The sequence below is a fragment of the Mesoplodon bidens genome (assembly GCF_964165515.1).
Source record: "Mesoplodon bidens genome assembly, chromosome: 17".
NCBI classification, from domain to species: Eukaryota; Metazoa; Chordata; class Mammalia; order Artiodactyla; family Ziphiidae; genus Mesoplodon; species Mesoplodon bidens.
In genome coordinates this window covers 7,354,942-7,372,960 of record NC_138174.1, presented here as the reverse complement: position 1 = coordinate 7,372,960, position 18,019 = coordinate 7,354,942, and the positions used below count along the sequence as shown (strand labels likewise).

The following is an 18,019-nucleotide window of genomic DNA, read 5'->3' as shown; positions in this document are numbered from 1 at the left end:
ATTTAACCTTGAAATGACATAAGATTGCATTAAACAGTGACAAGTGGTATACATCACATAAAGAAACTAAAGACCACTAATATTTAGCCAATCCGACACCGTGGGTTGGAAAATATATAAAGCCAGGGAGAATGAATTTCCTTACCCCCCAGATAAATCCGGTTTCTCTCCACAGGTTGATGACAACACAGCCTAAGAATGGAAAGCTGAGAAATCCAGCTCCTTGACTGATTAGGAGGCAGCTTCTCCTTCAGGGTCCGTTTATTCACTTGCAAAGGAGCCAGGCACCCTGCTTGGCACTGGAGACCCAGCGATCAACAGAACAGACCCAGGGCTGCCCAGACGAGTGTCTAGGAGCCCACATGTTCCTGAAGGAGGCAAACATGAACAAGTAAACAAACACAGAAGAAAGAACATTGAGGGGCTTCCCTGGTGGCACAGTGGTTAAGAATCCGCTTGCCAGTGCAGGGCACACGGGTTCGAGCTCTGGTCCAGGAAGATCCCACATGCCGCAGAGCAACTAAGCCCGTGTGCCACAACTACTGAGCCTGCACGCCTAGAGCCCGCGAGCCACAACTACCGAGTCCGTGCTCCACAACAAGAGAAGCCCGCGCACCGCAACGAAGACCCAACACAGCCAAAAATAAAATAAATAAACAAAATAAATGAATTTATTTTTTAAAAATGCTGCTCAGGGTAATGTGATAAAGGCTCAGTGATGGAGGTGGGCGACACGGGGCGGGGGGCGTCTGGAAAGGTCTCTTTCCAGGAGATGTAGCAAAAAAGTTCGCTCATTTTCCAGCTCGGTTAGTTGCCCGCCTGCTCGCCCTCTTTCCGGGGCCCTGAGGCTCAGGACCCCCACCCCGCCCCCCGGGCAGCCCCAGCTCCCCGGGACCCTGCAGGCCGCTCTTTCCCAACTTCCCGGCCTCTCCCCTATCCGGGAAGGCCCTGCCGGGCCTCGCGTTTTCCCAGTTGCTCCAGGGAGAGGCCTGGTCTCGGCTCTCAGGATGTGGAGGATGCAAATAGCACGGCCAGCTGCGGCCCGGAGCCGCCGGGAAGCGCGCCAGCCGCCGCCTCGCGGGCCCGGCCTCCCCGCGCCCGCAGCCGCCGAGCAGAACCCACGCCCACTGAGGCCCCGCGGCCGGCGCGGAGGGTGCCCTCTACCGCCTCGCTGGTGCGCCCGGGGTGAGGCACGAACAACGATCGCGTGCCCGTGCAACGTCTGCTACTTCTCTCCACGGCGGCGGCCGGCGGCGGCGGCGGCCCGCACCACCGATCCCCTCCTCCGCGCGAGGTGAGAGGGGACGGGCCCCGATGAGTAGGGCTGATCCCCGGGGGCCGGGAAGCCAGTCCAGGCCCTCCGGGATCTCGGTGCCTGGCCTTCCCCTCGGATTTGTTCAGTCTTTTGACATCATCGCCTTAAAATATTTTTCTCCTAAGTTTCCTGCTAGTTAGTTACAAGACTCACATTCTCCTCTGGCCACACTCCTGAACTTGCAAACATAGGTCTTATTTAGAAAGCACCATGGCACGTTCGTCTTTACCCTTCCCCCCCCACCCGCCGTGCCTTTCGGGGATCTTAGTTCCCGTACCAGGCACTGAACCCCGGGCCCACGGGCAGTGAAAGCGCGGAGTCCTGACCACTGGACCGCCAGGGAAGTCCTGCAAGTTCGTCTTGAAAGAAGGAAGCCTAAAAGGAAATTAAAACGGACCCCTTGCTTTGCCCACACTCAGAACGGGGAAGGGGTCTGGGTGGCCCCCAGCCCCGCGCACTTCTCCCCAAAGGCAAGTGGGAGGTGATATCCGGGAAGCAGAGCGTAGTTGGTGCCCAGGGCACTCACCCTTTTCGAAGGTGGGCACACGTTTGATGGGGGTGCAGCTGGCAGCAGGGGGCTGCTGGGAGCCGGCCTTTCACGGAGACGGGGGTCGCTTCCCCCCAGCCCCTGCCTGGTGCTGGAGGGGAGTTCCGGTCCCTTCCCAGGCCCAGGTGTCCTAGCAGGGTGGCTGGAGCCTGGCTGGTGTCGCAGGCCCGGTCCCACCCGGGCAGTGGCCTGCAGGCTGCAGCCAGAGCCCCCCCCACGGGGCCGGAGGTGCTGGGGTCAGGGAATCTTCGCATGGAGAAAACCTGCTCTCCCGAGGTAAGTGGGCTGAAAAAAGTAAAAATAAAACACACACAGCTGCTGAGACTGGCCCAGATTCTGCTCTGACGGTCGGCCTCGGTCCTGGGGGAGCTTCTCGGGGCAGTTTTAGCTTCATTCTCAGCAAAGGAGAGACAAGACACAGTTCAGAAATGAGTGTGTAGCCCCATAACTGTCACAGGAAACGGCTGCAAATGACCGTGACATTGTATCTTACTTTCATCTTTCTTTCTTCTTTTTATTTTGTTTTTCATTGTGCAACCAAAAATGTTAAGATTTCAGCTGGTCCTGAATACATGTTACTTAGGAGGACTACCTCAAAAAAACCAAAAACCAAAAAGACCAAAAGACTTTTAAAACAAACCCATACAGGTTGACAGGTCAACGCTGAAGATTTTGTGAAATAACCAGATTTGCAGTGAATGGGAAGCCCCATTATATTCTTACCCTTTTTCAATTAAATTTTAAACATGCTGTAGCAAATATGTCTGTTCCCCTCAGGTGGGCGTCTTGTTTCAGGGTTCCTTTCTGCTGCCTGAGAGTGCTTTAGTCTGCCAGAATCTCCCCTGAGAGGGAAGGAGCGCTTAATGTGGAATATTAACTCCTCTGCCTATTATATGCGTAAACCCAGGTCTACCTCTCCCCCAGGGGCATCAGAAATTGCTTTTGTGCACCGTTTGGTGAGGCCTTTGCATCCAGAAACAAAGAAAAATGGAAGAAGAAAACAAAAACAATGCCCCAAAGAAATAAAAGTGTGACGTCTGAAGACCTATAAAGCACTGAGTTTCAAGTCACTGATTTTCAAAAATAGTTCAAGCACAGGCTTTAGACTCACACTGCTTTGTGCCAGCCCTCACCTGACCACTTGCTACATGCGTGTCCTTGGACAAACATTTAACCTCCGGTGCCTTGATTTACCCATTTGTAAAATGGGCACAATAATTGACTTCATAAGGCTTCACGGCAATGTGTGAGACTTTAATAAAATAATCCATGTAAAATGTGACACAATGCTTGGCACTTGGTTAGAGCTCAATAAATAGTGAGCTATTACTTTTTACATAACAGTAACAAGTTACATAATAAATTATTAGCTTATTATAATTACTGTTATGTTATTACAAAGTCTCATTCTTTTCTCCTCCAATTTGGGCTTCCACCTTAATGCAAAACATACTATAGTGGCTTTATTCCTAATTATCTGAATTGGATGCCAGTGGTTCCCAATCACCCGGGGAGATTACAAAGGGACTGATGCCCGGGTCTCACCAACAGGGATTCTGATTTAACTGATCTGGGGTGTGGCCTGGGCTTTGGAAAGTTTGAAAGCTCCCCAGGTGATTCTAATGTACAGCCAAGTTTGGAAACCAGCGCTTTTTGGTGTTGTCCTAATCAAAAAGGCAAGCAGATGTTTATAGTTCAAATAAAATTAAAGCAGTCTGTATTCTGAGCTAATAATTTGACTCATTTTGCTGCATTAGCCATTCAAATCAGCCAATCGACTGACTTATATATTCACTGAATTTATAAGCTTTGACCGAGTTGACCAATTAATTTGGTTAAAAAGTTTGATTCATTAAAATCACATGGCCACAGCCTCAAATAAACTGAATTTGTTGGAAATCAGCTATGATTGTGTAGGTATTTGGAAGTTTTTAGATTGTACATTACCACAGAAGTTCACCTTACTTAATTCCATTCTGTACATTTGCTAAGAAACTGGATATTAAATAAAAATGCTGATAGTTTTGGACGGATTTGACCAATTCATTCAGTAAAAAATTTGATTTCTCAAAGTCCTATAGCTACAGGCTAACGGAAATTGAATTTGTTGGGGACCAACTAGGATTTTAAGTGTAATTGGAAATATAAACTACTACAGGAGTACACATTATTTAATTCCATCCTGCACACTTGCTAACCAACAGGTTATTAAATCAAAATGCTGATAGTTGGGATGAGATTAATGTTGTCTTGTCCCTTTGATCTTGTCCTGGGGACTTTTGACAGCATGTAGGTTGCTATCAGATTTGGACACCACTGTCTGTGTACAGTTAGCCTCTTTAAAAAATTAATGAGCGTGTTTGTCCACTTAGCGCTTCGGTCATAGTGATCCATCAGATGAATCATGAGTGAGGTAGCATTGACAGCCTCTGCCAACTTCCTGTCAACATTTTCTGTTGGAGGCACAAAGTGCTAGATTAGAAAAAGTCCCTGAACCTTGTTCCCCAGAAGTTCTGGATCGGTCATGGACCTGAGGCATCACAAGCTACTTTTTTTTTTTTTTTTTTGGCTGTGCCGAGAGGCTTGCGGGATCTTAGTTCCGGGACCAGGGATTGAACCCGGGCCCCGCAGTGAAAGCACCCAGTCCTAACCACTGGACCGCCAGGGAACTCCTATCACAAGCTACTTGAAGTAGCTGGGCACAGCAGACCTTCCTGGGATGTATCCCTAACTGGACAAAACAAAATTCAACCACCACTTGTCTCCAAGTGTTTATGTTTAAAACATAAAACAGTTATCAAGTTGAAAATCAGGCAATTTTATGTGGATGGGCTACTTCCCCCACTGCAGTACAAGTTATTTATTAATTTGGGTATTTATTTGTAAGGGGCAAAGAAATAACATCATTAGAAAATACAGGGGATAAGAACAGTATTTTAGGGACTTCCCTGGTGGCACAGAGGATAATACTGAGCGCTCCCGATGCAGGGGGCTGGGGTTCGATCCCTGGTCAGGGAACTAGATCCCACATGCATGCTGCAAGTAAGAGGTCACATGCCACAACTAAGGAGCCCACGTGCTGCAACTAAGACCTGGAGCAACCAATTAAATAATTTTTTTTTGTTTAAAAAAGAATGGTATTTTAAAGTTTCCCTTCTGATTATTTTATGAAAAAAGGAATTTTGGCTAAAGATTGGATAAGAAAGTTAGCTTATAATGGTCTAAAGTGTAGGAAGGGAATGAATATTTAGTAAGTGCCTATTCTGTGCTAGGCTCTTTCTGTGCATAATTTCCTTTAATCCTTACAATATCTCCTCAAAATAGAATCAATCCCAATTCATAGATAGGGTAATTGATGAAGTAACTTAAGGCTGCACAGTGTGAAGTCACAAAAATGGGATTTGAACCCAAGTCAGTCTGCCCCAGACCCCATAAGCTATTCACTACATGTCAGGGTGATCAACTGTCCTGGTTTGCCCAGAATATGGGACTCAGTTTTAAAACCATGACAGTCCCCAGAAAACCAGGACAAGTTGGTTACTCTTCTTGGTAACCAGAGGTTACTGCTCCCTTAGCCAGCCAACCAGATTCCAGGCCCCAGGTCTGCCCCTGGTGGGAAGCATGGGAGGCCTGAATCCCTCACTGATTTCAGAAAATAACATATCCAACCATATTACATTCCCACTGGGGAAAGCAAGTTAATGGCACATCTGACCAAATTACTATATCCTTTGATCATGTAGGTCAAGCACTGGCAAACTTTTCCCCTGAAGGGCCATTTTTTATTTTGCAGGTCACAGGGTCTCTGTCACAGCTACTCAACTGGGTCCTTATAGTGGGATGCAGCCATGGACAATACAGAAATGCAGGGGTGGGCTGTGTTCCAAGAAAATTTTAGTTACCAAAACTGGAGGTGGGCTGGATTTGGCCCATGGATAGTTTGCCAAACCCTGATGTAGTTTATCCATAACGAATCCTTTGCATAGATAATTCAATTTGAAGAAGAATTTATTTCTAGAAGTTACTTTAATTGGGGGTAGGGCTGGTGGGCAGTTGGAAGCTGTCTTTTGGACTAACCTATTCATCAGTGAGTCGTGCCTACTATTTTGGGGCCATGGAATTTGACTTTTCTAATCCTACTCAAGTCACACAGTGTGTGGGTGTGTGAAGGCGGCAGTATGGTATCTCCCATCACACATTTATATCCCGTTCCTTGTCTGTTGGGAGATACTTGTTGCATTCATTTCTCCACTGTCTTTTCAGCTTCTATTTTCAAACATCATTTAAAAAGTAATTCCTGGGCTTCCCTGGTGGCGCAGTGGTTGAGGGTCTGCCTGCCCATGCGGGGGACGTGGGTTTGTGCCCCGGTCCGGGAAGATCCCACATGCCGCGGAGCGGCTGGGCCCGTGAGCCATGGCCACTGAGCCTGCGCGTCCGGAGCCTGTGCTCCGCAACGGGAGAGGCCGCAACGGTGAGAGGCCCGCGTACCGAAAAAAAAAAAAAAAAAAGTAATTCCTACTGCACTCTCCATCGTATTAAGATATATTCATTTGTTTCAATGTAGCATTTTCTTTATTGTGTGCTGGAAAAATATTCCTTGCTTTTTCTATACTGAAAAGCAATGCCCCTTTAGCAGCCTCTACCATCCCAACATTCATTCACGCAGGCCTTCATCCACTCACTGGGTACCTACTCTTCGAGGGTGGGGGGAAGGGCCACTCAAGACCTTGTGCCCATAAACTGGGAGATTGGGATTGACACGTACACACTACTATACATAAAATAGATAACTACTAAGGACCTACTGTATAGCACAGGGAACCCTACTCAATACTCTGTAATGGCCTATAAGGGAAAAGAATCTAAAAAAGAGTGAGTATATGGATTTGTATAACAGATTCACATTGCTGTACACCTGAAATTAACAGAAGACTGTAAATCAATTACACCCCAATACAAATTTTTTATAAAACACCAAAAAAATAAAAACCTTATGTCCCCATGAGGAGAAGATACAAAGCAACATAGGTTTTTTGTTTGTTTGTTTGTTTGTTTCTGGTACGCGGGCCTCTCACTGTTGTGGCCTCTCCCCTTGCGGAGCACAGGCTCCGGATGCTCAGGCTCAGCGGCCATGGCTCACGGGCCCAGCCGCTCCGCGGCCTGTGGGATCTTCCCAGACCGGGGCACGAACCCGTGTCCCCTGCATCAGCAGGTGGACTCTCAACCACTGCGCCACCAGGGAAGACCGCAATATAGTTTTAAATGCAAAAGGGACAGCAGGCATGGCTTAAGGAGATGGGGGAGGTGGGAGGGGAAGGAAATGCAAATTTGGGGGGAAACTAGCAAATGGTAAGGCTTGGGCTCAGGATTTATAAGCCAAGCACAGAGGGAGATAATAAATAGATTAGCTCAGGAATAGAAGAGGTGCTCAGCAGTTGGAGACAGCAAGGGGTCATAGGGAGGGCACAGTTGCTGAAGCAAGCAGAAGCCACTGTACGTTCTGAAGCAGGAGTTGGGCAGGGTTAAAAACAGCGATGTAGGCAGGGTGTGCTGCTGGTTTCCAGGGCTGCTGGAGTTGGGAGGCTGGGTCAGAGTGTGGCAGTTGAAATGGACAGTAAGGGACAGGGTCCACAAAAATTCCACAGGACTCAAGAGGATGACATTAGTGTCCCTAATTCCAGAAAACACGGGAAGAGGTGATGCTCATTTAAATGACGATGACTTCAGGTTTCAGCTGAAAAACTTCAGGTATTTTCATACTCCTTGAGTCAAGATGTTCCCTGGGCAAGCCAGTGAGAAATCAGGGTTACCTGTGCAGATTTTATGTGGAATGCCCTACAGAGGTGATAACTGAACCGGGCAAGGAGTCTCTTATGCTGTTTTTTTGTTTGTTTGTTTGTTTTTTTGCGGTACGCGGGCCTCTCACTGCTGTGGCCTCTCCCGTTGCGGAGCACAGGCTCCAGACGTGCAGGCTCAGCGGCCATGGCTCACGGGCCCAGCCGCTCCACGGCATGTGGGATCTTCCCGGACCGGGGCACGAACCCGTGTCCCCTGCATCGGCAGGCGGACTCTCAACCACTGCGCCACCAGGGAAGCCCTCCTATGGTTTTTTTTTTGTTATTCATTTGCTTAATGATCTCTGCCTAAACCTTTCATGTTTGGCTGAAGAGAAGCATATTAGAACCAGTGTTTCTTCCAACTTACTCTGAATGCCCAATGCACAAACTCCCAGATAACATCCACGTCGGACACGTCTCTACTAACCATAGGTTTTGAGTTAACCTGTAAACGGCCCAGATTACCAGCTCTGGCAAGGTGAGGTTCTGACCACTGGTTTTCATTACTGGGGTCACTGCTCATCCTGGCCGTCTTGCCCACACCACAGTATTCACTGAATTTGTGATGGGTAAGCTTGCACTTGACTTAGGAGAACTGAATCAAACTGCGTATGACTCTCAAAGCGAATCATTTAAAAAAGGTATTACAACAATTAAGAATACATCAACACATATTAGATAAATATTTAGATAATGCATGCAAGAAATGCACTATTTTGGTTTGATGATAAAATCAACTATTCACCTGAAAACATTTCATAATTGTATAATTGATCAATTTAACCCACTGACTTCAATTTCCTAACCTTACACTTGTAAGGAAGGCATTAATATTGAAGATTATCATGATATCCAGGAGAGGAAAATACTGTAATAAATAATTTAGCTTCTTTATGCTTCAGTTGCTTTCCTAAATTACTTATGAAACAGCAACAAATACTAGTGGTGCTATTGGGAAAGTTGACATTATCCATTTCTTATTTAACAACAGAGTCATTAAAAAAGAGAGAGGGAGGGAGAGGGAGGCTGGGAGTGAGAAACTCATTATTGTATTAAATACAGATTCTGGTATCTTGAGAAGCTGCATGTTTGGTTTGGCTGAAGGATATCAAAAGCCACTAAGCAAGAGAATGACATTTGTTGTAGCCAAAGTAAACAATTTTTATTTCTGTTTTCCATAAGCAAGCATATGAGTAGAACATAGCACATTTCATATTTGTACATTTTGGGAAAACATGTAGAATTATAATCATCATAATATAAAACACATCCCTTATGCTACTGAATGTTTCATCACTGCTTTGGGAACACTGCATGGGCAGATAGTATAGAAATTCGTGATCCCGTGAAGTTTCAGTACTGCTATGGACTGTGTATGGGCCGGACAGAAAGACCTGCACTGGAACTGTCTCAGTTCTGTGAAAATTTATTTTATAACCTGTTTCCAGAAGCTGTGATTCAAATATCATAGTAACTTATCAAATATAACCCTCATTGCCAGGAAAAGTTTCCTTGAGCCTCACTGAGATTTTTTTTTCTGATCTCACTAGGGATGAAAATGTTTTCCACTCTCCATAAACTCCAAGATTTTCCCTCTCTCTCCAAAAGAGAGTCATTTCGAGGCAGAATCCCCACTCCCAGACGTAAACGTGATCAAATGCATGCCTTTCCAGCAAGGCTTTGCCCAAAAGTTCAGACAAATTGGAGTCCTTTTTATGAAATATCGTTTCTTTTCTTTATACCCTAACGGTTATGCCTGCCAGACAAGATGTTTGCAATAACCTTCACAAACTTCCATATTTTGAGAAATCAATTGTGGGTGTTAAGACTGAAAACAGAAGAAATTAATGAAAAGAAGTTATTGACAATGTAAATTGGGAATTCCCTGGCAGTCCAGCAGTTAAGGCTCGGCGCTTTCACTGCCAGGGCACGGGTTCAATACCTGGTCAGAGAACTAAGATCCCGCAAGCAGCACGGTGCAGTCAAAATAAATTAAAAATGTAAATAAAGTCTTCAACAGTGCTCAGCCTATGGTACGTGCTCAATGAATATTAGTTATATAATTTTATTATTCGGGAATATGCACAGTTAATGACAAATGGTAGCATATACATACACACTTAAAATGTATCCACCGGGCTTCCTTGGTGGTGCAGTGGTTGGGAGTCCGCCTGCCAATGCGGGGGACACGGGTTCAAGCCCTGGTCTGGGAGGATCCCACATGCCGCAGAGCAACTAAGCCCGTGCGCCACAACTACTGAGCCTGCGCGCCACAACTACTGAAGCCCACGCGCCTAGAGCCCATGTTCCGCAATAAGAGAAGCCACTGCAATGAGAAGCCCGCGCACCGCAACCAAGAGTAGCCCCCGCTCGCCACAACTAGAGAAAGCCCGCGCGCAGCAACAAAGACACAATGCAGCCAAAAATAAAAATAAATAAAATAAATAAATTTATTTAAAAAAATGTATACACCTATTTATGTATATAAGGGGTATGTATAAACAGAGAAGTGTCCAACTTTTCTAATTGCCAGAAATAATCTTTGCTTGTGAATTAATTCATTGCTGTTTGCTGTTTATTTGTTCTTTTGTTGAGAGTTGGACAGCACTGGCAGAGGTGTGAAATGGCTCAGTTATTTTAGTTAATTATTAACCCTGAAGCCTCACCATAATTATTCTAATCTCAGCATTGAAGCAACTTTGGCCATTGATGAAATGCCTAATCAATGAATTAAAATCACAAAACACACTGCACGGTGCCACCTTTATCACAGATCATAGGAGGTTAGAATGGGAGGGGCAGTCAGGTGTCCTCCAGCACAGTGCCCTCGTTTTACAAGTGAGGACACTGCAGCCCAAAGATGTAAGGTGACTGGCCAGAGCCCAAGGCAAATATCAGAGGGGTCATTTCAAGACTGGACTTTTACTTCCACATCCAGGCTCTGTCCAGTCTCATTATCTGGAAGGCTTTTTCTCCTCTGAAAAAACAAGTCTGTCTGATTACACCGTGTGAAGCCATTCCAGCTGGATTTGCTTCCTTGGCCTCTCGTGGGTGACGGCCTCCTAAGCCTCTCAAACGCAGAGAAGAGGGATTACGGTTCTAAGATGATGAACTGAAGGGGCCCCAGCAAGCCTCCCCTCAACCTCCCCTTTCCTGCTCTGCTGTTGTAAATACACAAACATATACAGGTGCCAAGTAACACCACCTCATTTTAGAATAAAAAAGTCTGCTGTTTTGTTTTCCAAGTATATTTTTAAATGAAGTCTTTGAAAATAGGTCACAGGGATCTCTTATATCTAGACAGCATTGTTGGTGAGAATTGGTTATTGATGAGTTCAAGAAATCACTTGTCTCTGATTCTGATGTTCAGAATGGATGGTCCAGTTAGGCAAATTTGCCTGAAACCACACCTGCAGAACCTGGAGAACAGGCTGGAGGCTCCTGAACTCAGGGTTCTGGTCTCCTCTATGCTGTATCTCCAGCACTAAACGCAGTGCCTTTGTACATCGTAGGTGCTCCATGTAGTTTGTTGGATAAATTAATGAAAGAATAATAAGCAAATTAAATGCCTGTTTCTCCAAAGTTTCCATGGGAATCGAAAAGAACCTTAATCTGGAGAAAGGCATTGGTGCTTTCTAAATTATATCTCCCAAACTATCTTGGCTACACTGCCGAGGCCAAAAAACCAACCAAACAAACAGAAACCCAAACGCCCTTTAAACTTTTCCATCCACCTCTGGTAGCCATTGCAATGCAGCCAAAAATAAATAAATTAATAAATTAATTAAAGGAAAAAAAACAACCAAAAAAACCTTCCACCCTGTCATTCCTCCTTCAGTTTTGAATTCTAGAAAGATGGATGTGTGTGTTCCTGAGCCAGGAAGACAGTGTGCCGTGGGTCTCTTACACGGCAGCTGCATTTCACAAAAGACAAGTGCTTTTTACCTGGTTTTGCCGGTGGCATTTAAGAATCTGCACTGGACTTTGCCACATCCATTTTTCTATCCCCAAAGCACCGCTGTGAGTTGATGGGAGGGAAAAACATTAACTTCACTTCAGCCTGAAGAGAGGTCAGTGACATGTCTGGAATCACACAGGGACTCAGAGTGCCTGCCTGGGTGGTTCCTGAATCAGTTTGAAGGTTGGCTATTTAAACAGCAGGAGATATTTATTCATTTTGGAAATCTCTTAGTCTGTGTTTCTAAATGGTCGACATGTAGACGAAGGGGGCAAATCATTTAGGGTCTACTCACTGCTCCCAAGCCAACGAAGTGAAAATAAAACTATTCAGAAAAGTTTGTAGAAAACTTATCTCATGATAAATCTACAGTTGGGTTATTAGGAAGGTAGAAAAGTCCATTTGAAAGATAGCTCCAGCTTTTGAAGTGGATTTCATGGAGCAGGTCAGGGCCCTCATGACTGTCCCACCCCCATCCCAACTGCGAGAAAAATGCCCCCGAGTGGCAAGACCAACATCTAAGCCCACTTGACATTTAAAAAGTTTTCTTGGGGCTTCCCTGGTGGCGCAGTGGTTAAGAATCCACCTGCCAATGCAGGGCACACGGACTCGATCCCTAGTTTGGGAAGATCCCACATGCCGTGAAGCAACTAAGCTTGTGTGCCACAACTACTGAGCCCACGTGCCACAACTACCGAAGCCCACGTGCCTAGAGCCTGTGCTCCGCAACAAGAGAAGCCACCGCAATGAGAAGCCAGCGCACTGCAATGAAGAGTAGCCTCTGCTCGTCGCAACTAGAGAAAGCCCGCGCACAGCAATGAAGACCCAACACGGCCAAAAAATAAATTAACTAATTAATTTTTAAAAATTTAACATAAAATAAAACGGGCTTCCCTGGTGGCGCAGTGGTTGAGAGTCCGCCTGCCGGTGCGGGGGACGCGGGTTCGTGCCCCGGTCTGGGAGGATCCCACGTGCCGCGGAGCGGCTGGGCCCATTAGCCATGGCCGCTGAGCCTGCGTGTCCGGAGCCTGTGGTCCGCAACGGGAGAGGCCACAACAGTGAGAGGCCCGCGTACCGCAAAAAAAAAAAAAAATTATACTTCTTTACCTGAATTTTCAGGTGTAACTCACTTTGTAGAATACTTGGAATACTGAAATCCTCTCTGATTTTTATGACACAATTGGACTTGTATTTCTCTATAACAAGTATTAGACCCAGAAAAATACAAAGCGCTCAGTAAGAATGCAGCAAAATGTACCCTGCAAAATCACATATCTAAAGGTAAGATTATCTTACTGATAAATTATTAGAAGTCTACTCAAATTAAGCTACAGAATATGAATGCAAAGTAGTCAGAGTTACTTTTATATTTGGCATAATAGATAAGAAGCTTAAAAAGAAAAGCAATATTATAATAGGACTAAACAATGGGACAGCAGTCACTTGGTTCCTGTCACGTCTTCTCCCCAATATTCTGTAACAGAATATACAAGTTGCATTTATTGTGGAAGCTTCTGGCATTTGGAAATGAATGGCTGATCTTGGTTAAAGCCTAGAGGAGATATGCAGACACTGATTCAAGATGCAATAAGATAACCGGTTTGCTCTTTGGCCTCAGATAGAATCGACGCTGAGTAAGGGCTGTGTAGACCAGGGTTGGGAAAGGCCATTTGGCAGGTAACTGAGGTAGCTAGCAGTCAGAGCAAACAAGATTGCAGCAAATGTCCGGGTACAGATAACAACCCAGTATACAAGAATTCAAGGTAGGTTGCTGATACGGCCTTTCTTCCCCAACTGGAATAGAAGTTCCACGTGGGCAGGGATGTTACATTTTGTTCACGGCAGTTATCCCCAGCTTCTGGAACAGTTCCTGGCTTATAAATATTTGATGAGTGAATGAACATAAACTAAGTTTCAGAAGACATATTTGTCCAAGGAAATTAAATTCCACAAATATCTAATGAGCACCTAAGCAGTGCTATGCTAAGTGTCCTTGTGTAATGCAGAAGTCGCTGCAGTGTGGCTTGGGAAAGCATGGTTCTGGGCAGGGGGATGGGGGGAGAGAGGCGCTGATGAGATCAACGAGTGTCTTTGGGAATACAGCCATTTGGGACGGTATTAAATGCTGGACGGTAGGAAAGGCAGAAACTGGGACCCAAATGCCAGGCCTGACGTTGGAATTCAGTTCCCTGAGCTCCCCGAGGACAGGAACCACTTCATTTGCCTTGCGTGCCTGGTGCCCGCTCAGGGCACTTTCCAGCAGGTGCTCAATAAATGCCTGTGGATCCAGAAGCTGGCAATAGGGATCCAGGGAGGCATCCAATCTAGCCTCGGGATCAGCAAGCTGGCCGGGACCAGCCTGGGACTCGGCTCAGGCCTTCCTCTGTCTCCACCTCACTCCCTTGAATGACCAGGGCCAAGTGCAGAACGGGGACTGTCCTCTAGAGTGAGGGCTGAGGACTCGTGCCCCAGAATTAAATGTTAAAATGTCAAACCCCGGGGCCCTACTTGAGACTTCCTATATCTTAGAAGAGGGGCCCAGAAACCAGCACTGTAATCAAGTATCCCGGTAAGTCTCTTACACACACCAAAGTTTAGATTCTACTAAAGTAGGATTTCGTAGACAAGAAAAAAGACCTAGTAAGAATTCTCTCTCAAATATCCACATTAGTAACTGAAATCCCAAGGGCATGAGAAATTAATATTTTGGGTGGTTCCTATGGACCAGGGACTGTTTAAGATGCTTTCACATATAACTTCTTAATATTCAATAATTCAGAGGGGTAGTTTTATTATATCTATTTTTAAGGAAACAAGCTCAAGGATAGTAAATAACTTGCCTAACACTGCACAGCAAGTACCTAGTGGGAATCCAAACCAGGTCTGTTTAATTCCTGAGACCACACGCACCCCTATGTCTTGCTGCATCTTGGGCAAATGCAGAATGGAGGGAATCTGGACATTCCAGAGCACCTGTCTTTAGGGAGTGTACGCAGACTCAGTTTCTGATTGGTTGAATCTGTCAACATGAATTTCTGGAAATCAAGATTTGAGGTTTTAATTATACATGCATTAGGTCTAGGCAGTGAGTGTCTAAACCACCTATGACTTTAATAATCCTTATAAAAAGGTCACACACCAGATGAAGTGATTTGTCTGGGGCAGAAAACTCGCGCATACCTTAAGAGGACAACAGGGGAGGTGCAGACTGTTACATCTGACACTGCCGCTCTGCTACAGGTCATCTCAGATTTCAAAGAGAGCCCAAGGGACTTGCCTGGTGGCGCAGTGGTTAAGAATCCACCTGCCAATGCAGGGGACACGGGTTCGTAGCCCTGGTCCGGGAAGATCCCACATGCCGCGGAGCAACTAAGCCCATGTGCCACAACTACTGAGCCTGCGCTCTACAGCCCAGAAGCCGGAACTACTGAAGCCCGCGTGCCTAGAGCCCATGCTCCGCAACGAGAAAAGCCACCGCAATGACAAGCCGGTGCACCACAACGAAGAGTAGCCCCCACTCACCGCAACGAGAGAAAGCCCGTGAGCAGCAACGAAGACTCAATGCAGCCAAAGAAGAGAAGCCAAAAGTCCAGCTTTCCCTGTGAAATATCCGGAATTTTTTTTTAATTTATTTATTTTTGGCTGCATTGGGTCTTAATTGCTGAGTGCGGGCTTTCTGTAGTTGCGGTGAGCAGGGGCTACTCTTCGTTGTGGTGCACGGGCTTCTCACTGTGGTAGCTTCTCTGGTTGTGGAGCACAGGCTCTAGGTGCCCGGGCTTCAGTAGTTGCGGCGCGAGGGCTCAGTAGTTGTGGCTCGCGGGCTTAGTTGCTCCGTGGCATGTGGGATCTTCCCGGACCAGGGATCGAACCCGTGTCTCCTGCATTGGCAGGCGGATTCTTAACCACTGCACCACAAGGGAAGTCGCCTGATTTTTAAATATAGATAAGGAATTCAAAAGTTTAAAACACACTTCAAAGGGCAAACAAACAGGTCTGGAAAACAAGGACGGGGCCACGTAGCGCCAGTCTACAACCTCTGGTCTGGAGCTCCCTCCCAGGGACTTAAGCTACATGGAGTAACTGGGATATTAATAGTTCCGTGAAACGTGCGTCTGTGCATCCTGTTTACATGAAGGTACACCCTATCACTGCTGCTGGTTTAATGTGATAAAATGTGCATCACATCGTCTTTGACTTTATGCAGGTGTATGAGACACAGCCTTAAGGCCAAATTTTTGTAAACTGAATTGGGCCTTTCTATTTACTTACCATTGTTGGGATGCCTCATTCTGGTTTTGGAGTGATCTTCAATTGGCATTGGCCAATTTAAAATTAATGATTCGCTGGCTCATTTTAAAGCAAAATGGAGTAAATTCTCCGGGGGAACAGCCTTCAGTTTTAGTAAGCACCCTCTACTGCATCTGCTTTATTTTTTTAATTTAATTTTATTTTTAAATATTTATCTATTTGGCTGTGCCGGGTCTTAGTTGCGGCATGCGGGACTTAGTTCCCTGACCAGGGACCGAACCCTGGCCCCCTGCATTGGGAGCGGGTAGTCTTTACTGGACCACCAGGGAAGTCCCTGCATCTGTTTAATATTAACTGACTGCATTTGGAGATTTCCTAAGAAGAACTTCTTGGTACTTAAGCATTAAAACCGCTGTTTCAGAGCAGAAATTCTCTCACTTACAGAGCTGATAATGCGATTCGCTACATATGACGTAATGATACACGTTCGAAAACAGGAACTTTAGAACAACTAATAGGGGTTTTATCCCTATTGTTTAATGACTTAAAATGTTAAGTTACGTAGAAGGACTATGAACCAGCCAATGAATTATTGTTGTTTCTAACACTTCCACGGTCTAAATAACACTTCACTCTTTTGGTATTGGCAGCGCCTTAGGGAATATTTTCATCTCTATTTTAAGACAGGGTTTCTTTTTGCAACGTGTATGCATTTATGTCGTGTTATCAAGTGAGGCAACGTCAACCGATCAAAGCAGAAATCATCATCAAATCAACTGAACACAATGTCACAACGTCACCCGTCTAATAATGGATGTTAAACGCAGTACAGACGCACAAGCATCAGTGTGAACGGATCAAAAAGGCACTTACAAGGATGACCCGCAAAGACTCCTAGTTTCAAGACCCAACAAAAAGCCTCCAGGAAGTGAAGCCGGCAGGTTTTAATCTCACTGATTTTCATGGCTATGTTTTTTTAATTGTAGTTTTCCACTGTAAAACAAAAGCGCATCAAAGGAGTCTGGTGGATTTTGGAGAAGAAAAACCTCCTCTCTCCCGGAAGTCTGACGGAGCCCAGATCCCGGACTGAGCGGCCGCGGCCCCGGGGAGCGCCCCCCGCCCCCCGCGCCCACCGGCCGGCGTGCTGCTGCCCCCGCTGCCGCTGCTGCCCAGGCCAGGGGGGGCGAGCTGCGATTGTGTTTTTCTTTTTTGGGGGGTGGGGGGTGTGTGTTTCAGGAAAGCTCCGCGGTGCTGACCTCATCATCCAAAGCGCGTCCGCTGCCCGAGAGCGGTGGTCGCAGTCAGCGCCCGCCGGTCCTCCGGCCGCCGGCAGGGCTCCGCGCGCCCCCCCTCCTCTTACTCCACACTTCCTCCTTCCTCCGCCCCTCCCCCTTCCCCCCTCCCCTCCCTTCCCCCCTCCCCTCCCTTCCCCCTCCCCTCCCTTCTCCCCCGCCCCTCCCCATCCCCCCACCTTCTCCTCCTCCCACCCCCTCCTCCCCTCTCTCCCTCCCACCCACCCACCACCTCCTTCTCCCACCTCCTCCTTGCCCCACCCCGCCCCTCCCCCACTCCTCCTACCTCCCAGCCTCCAACTTCCCCCCACTCTTCCCTTCCCCCGCCCTCTCTCACCTCCCACCTCCTCCTTCCTCCGCCTCCTCCCCCCCCATCCCTTTCCCCTTCTCTCCCCTCCCCCGGCCCCCAGGGCTGCGGGCGGCTCCCTGGTTTCGGCGTCGCACACACGCCTGGGCAGAGTGTGGTGCCCAGGCCCTCGATCTGGAATTCAGACGGGAAAGTTTGCTGGCAGCTCCAGCGTCCGGGCCGCCCTCGGGCCCGGCCCGTCAGCGCCCGGAAGGCGCGGCATTCACACAGGGGCGGGTGGCAGCGCCCTCCGCTTGTCTTGCTCACTTTCACGAAGATTCTGCCCTTGAAGTTGAGCACGGATTAAAGAGCGGCAGTGCTTTCTGTTTTAGAGAAGAAATGAGGGAGCCGAATGGGACCGAGAGGGAGAGAGGCGAGGGGGAGGCGCGAGAGCCGCGGAGCAAGTTGGCGCCGGTGGGCTGGGGATGGAGGGTCCTCTAGGGCGGAACTGCATCGTCGGATTCCGCGCAGAGGTA

At 47.1% G+C, this 18,019-nt stretch overlaps 1 long non-coding RNA gene across 1 annotated transcript; it reads right to left on the bottom strand.

Annotated features, from left to right (window-relative positions):
- Window positions 1-1,616: 1,616 nt before the first annotated feature.
- Window positions 1,617-17,250, bottom strand: LOC308604972. Its single transcript, XR_014013585.1, has 3 exons — window positions 17,162-17,250; window positions 16,779-16,898; window positions 1,617-2,147 (listed from the first exon to the last, which is right to left on the bottom strand). It is a non-coding gene; the product is annotated as an uncharacterized lncRNA (long non-coding RNA).
- Between the last annotated feature and the right edge of the window lie 769 nt (window positions 17,251-18,019).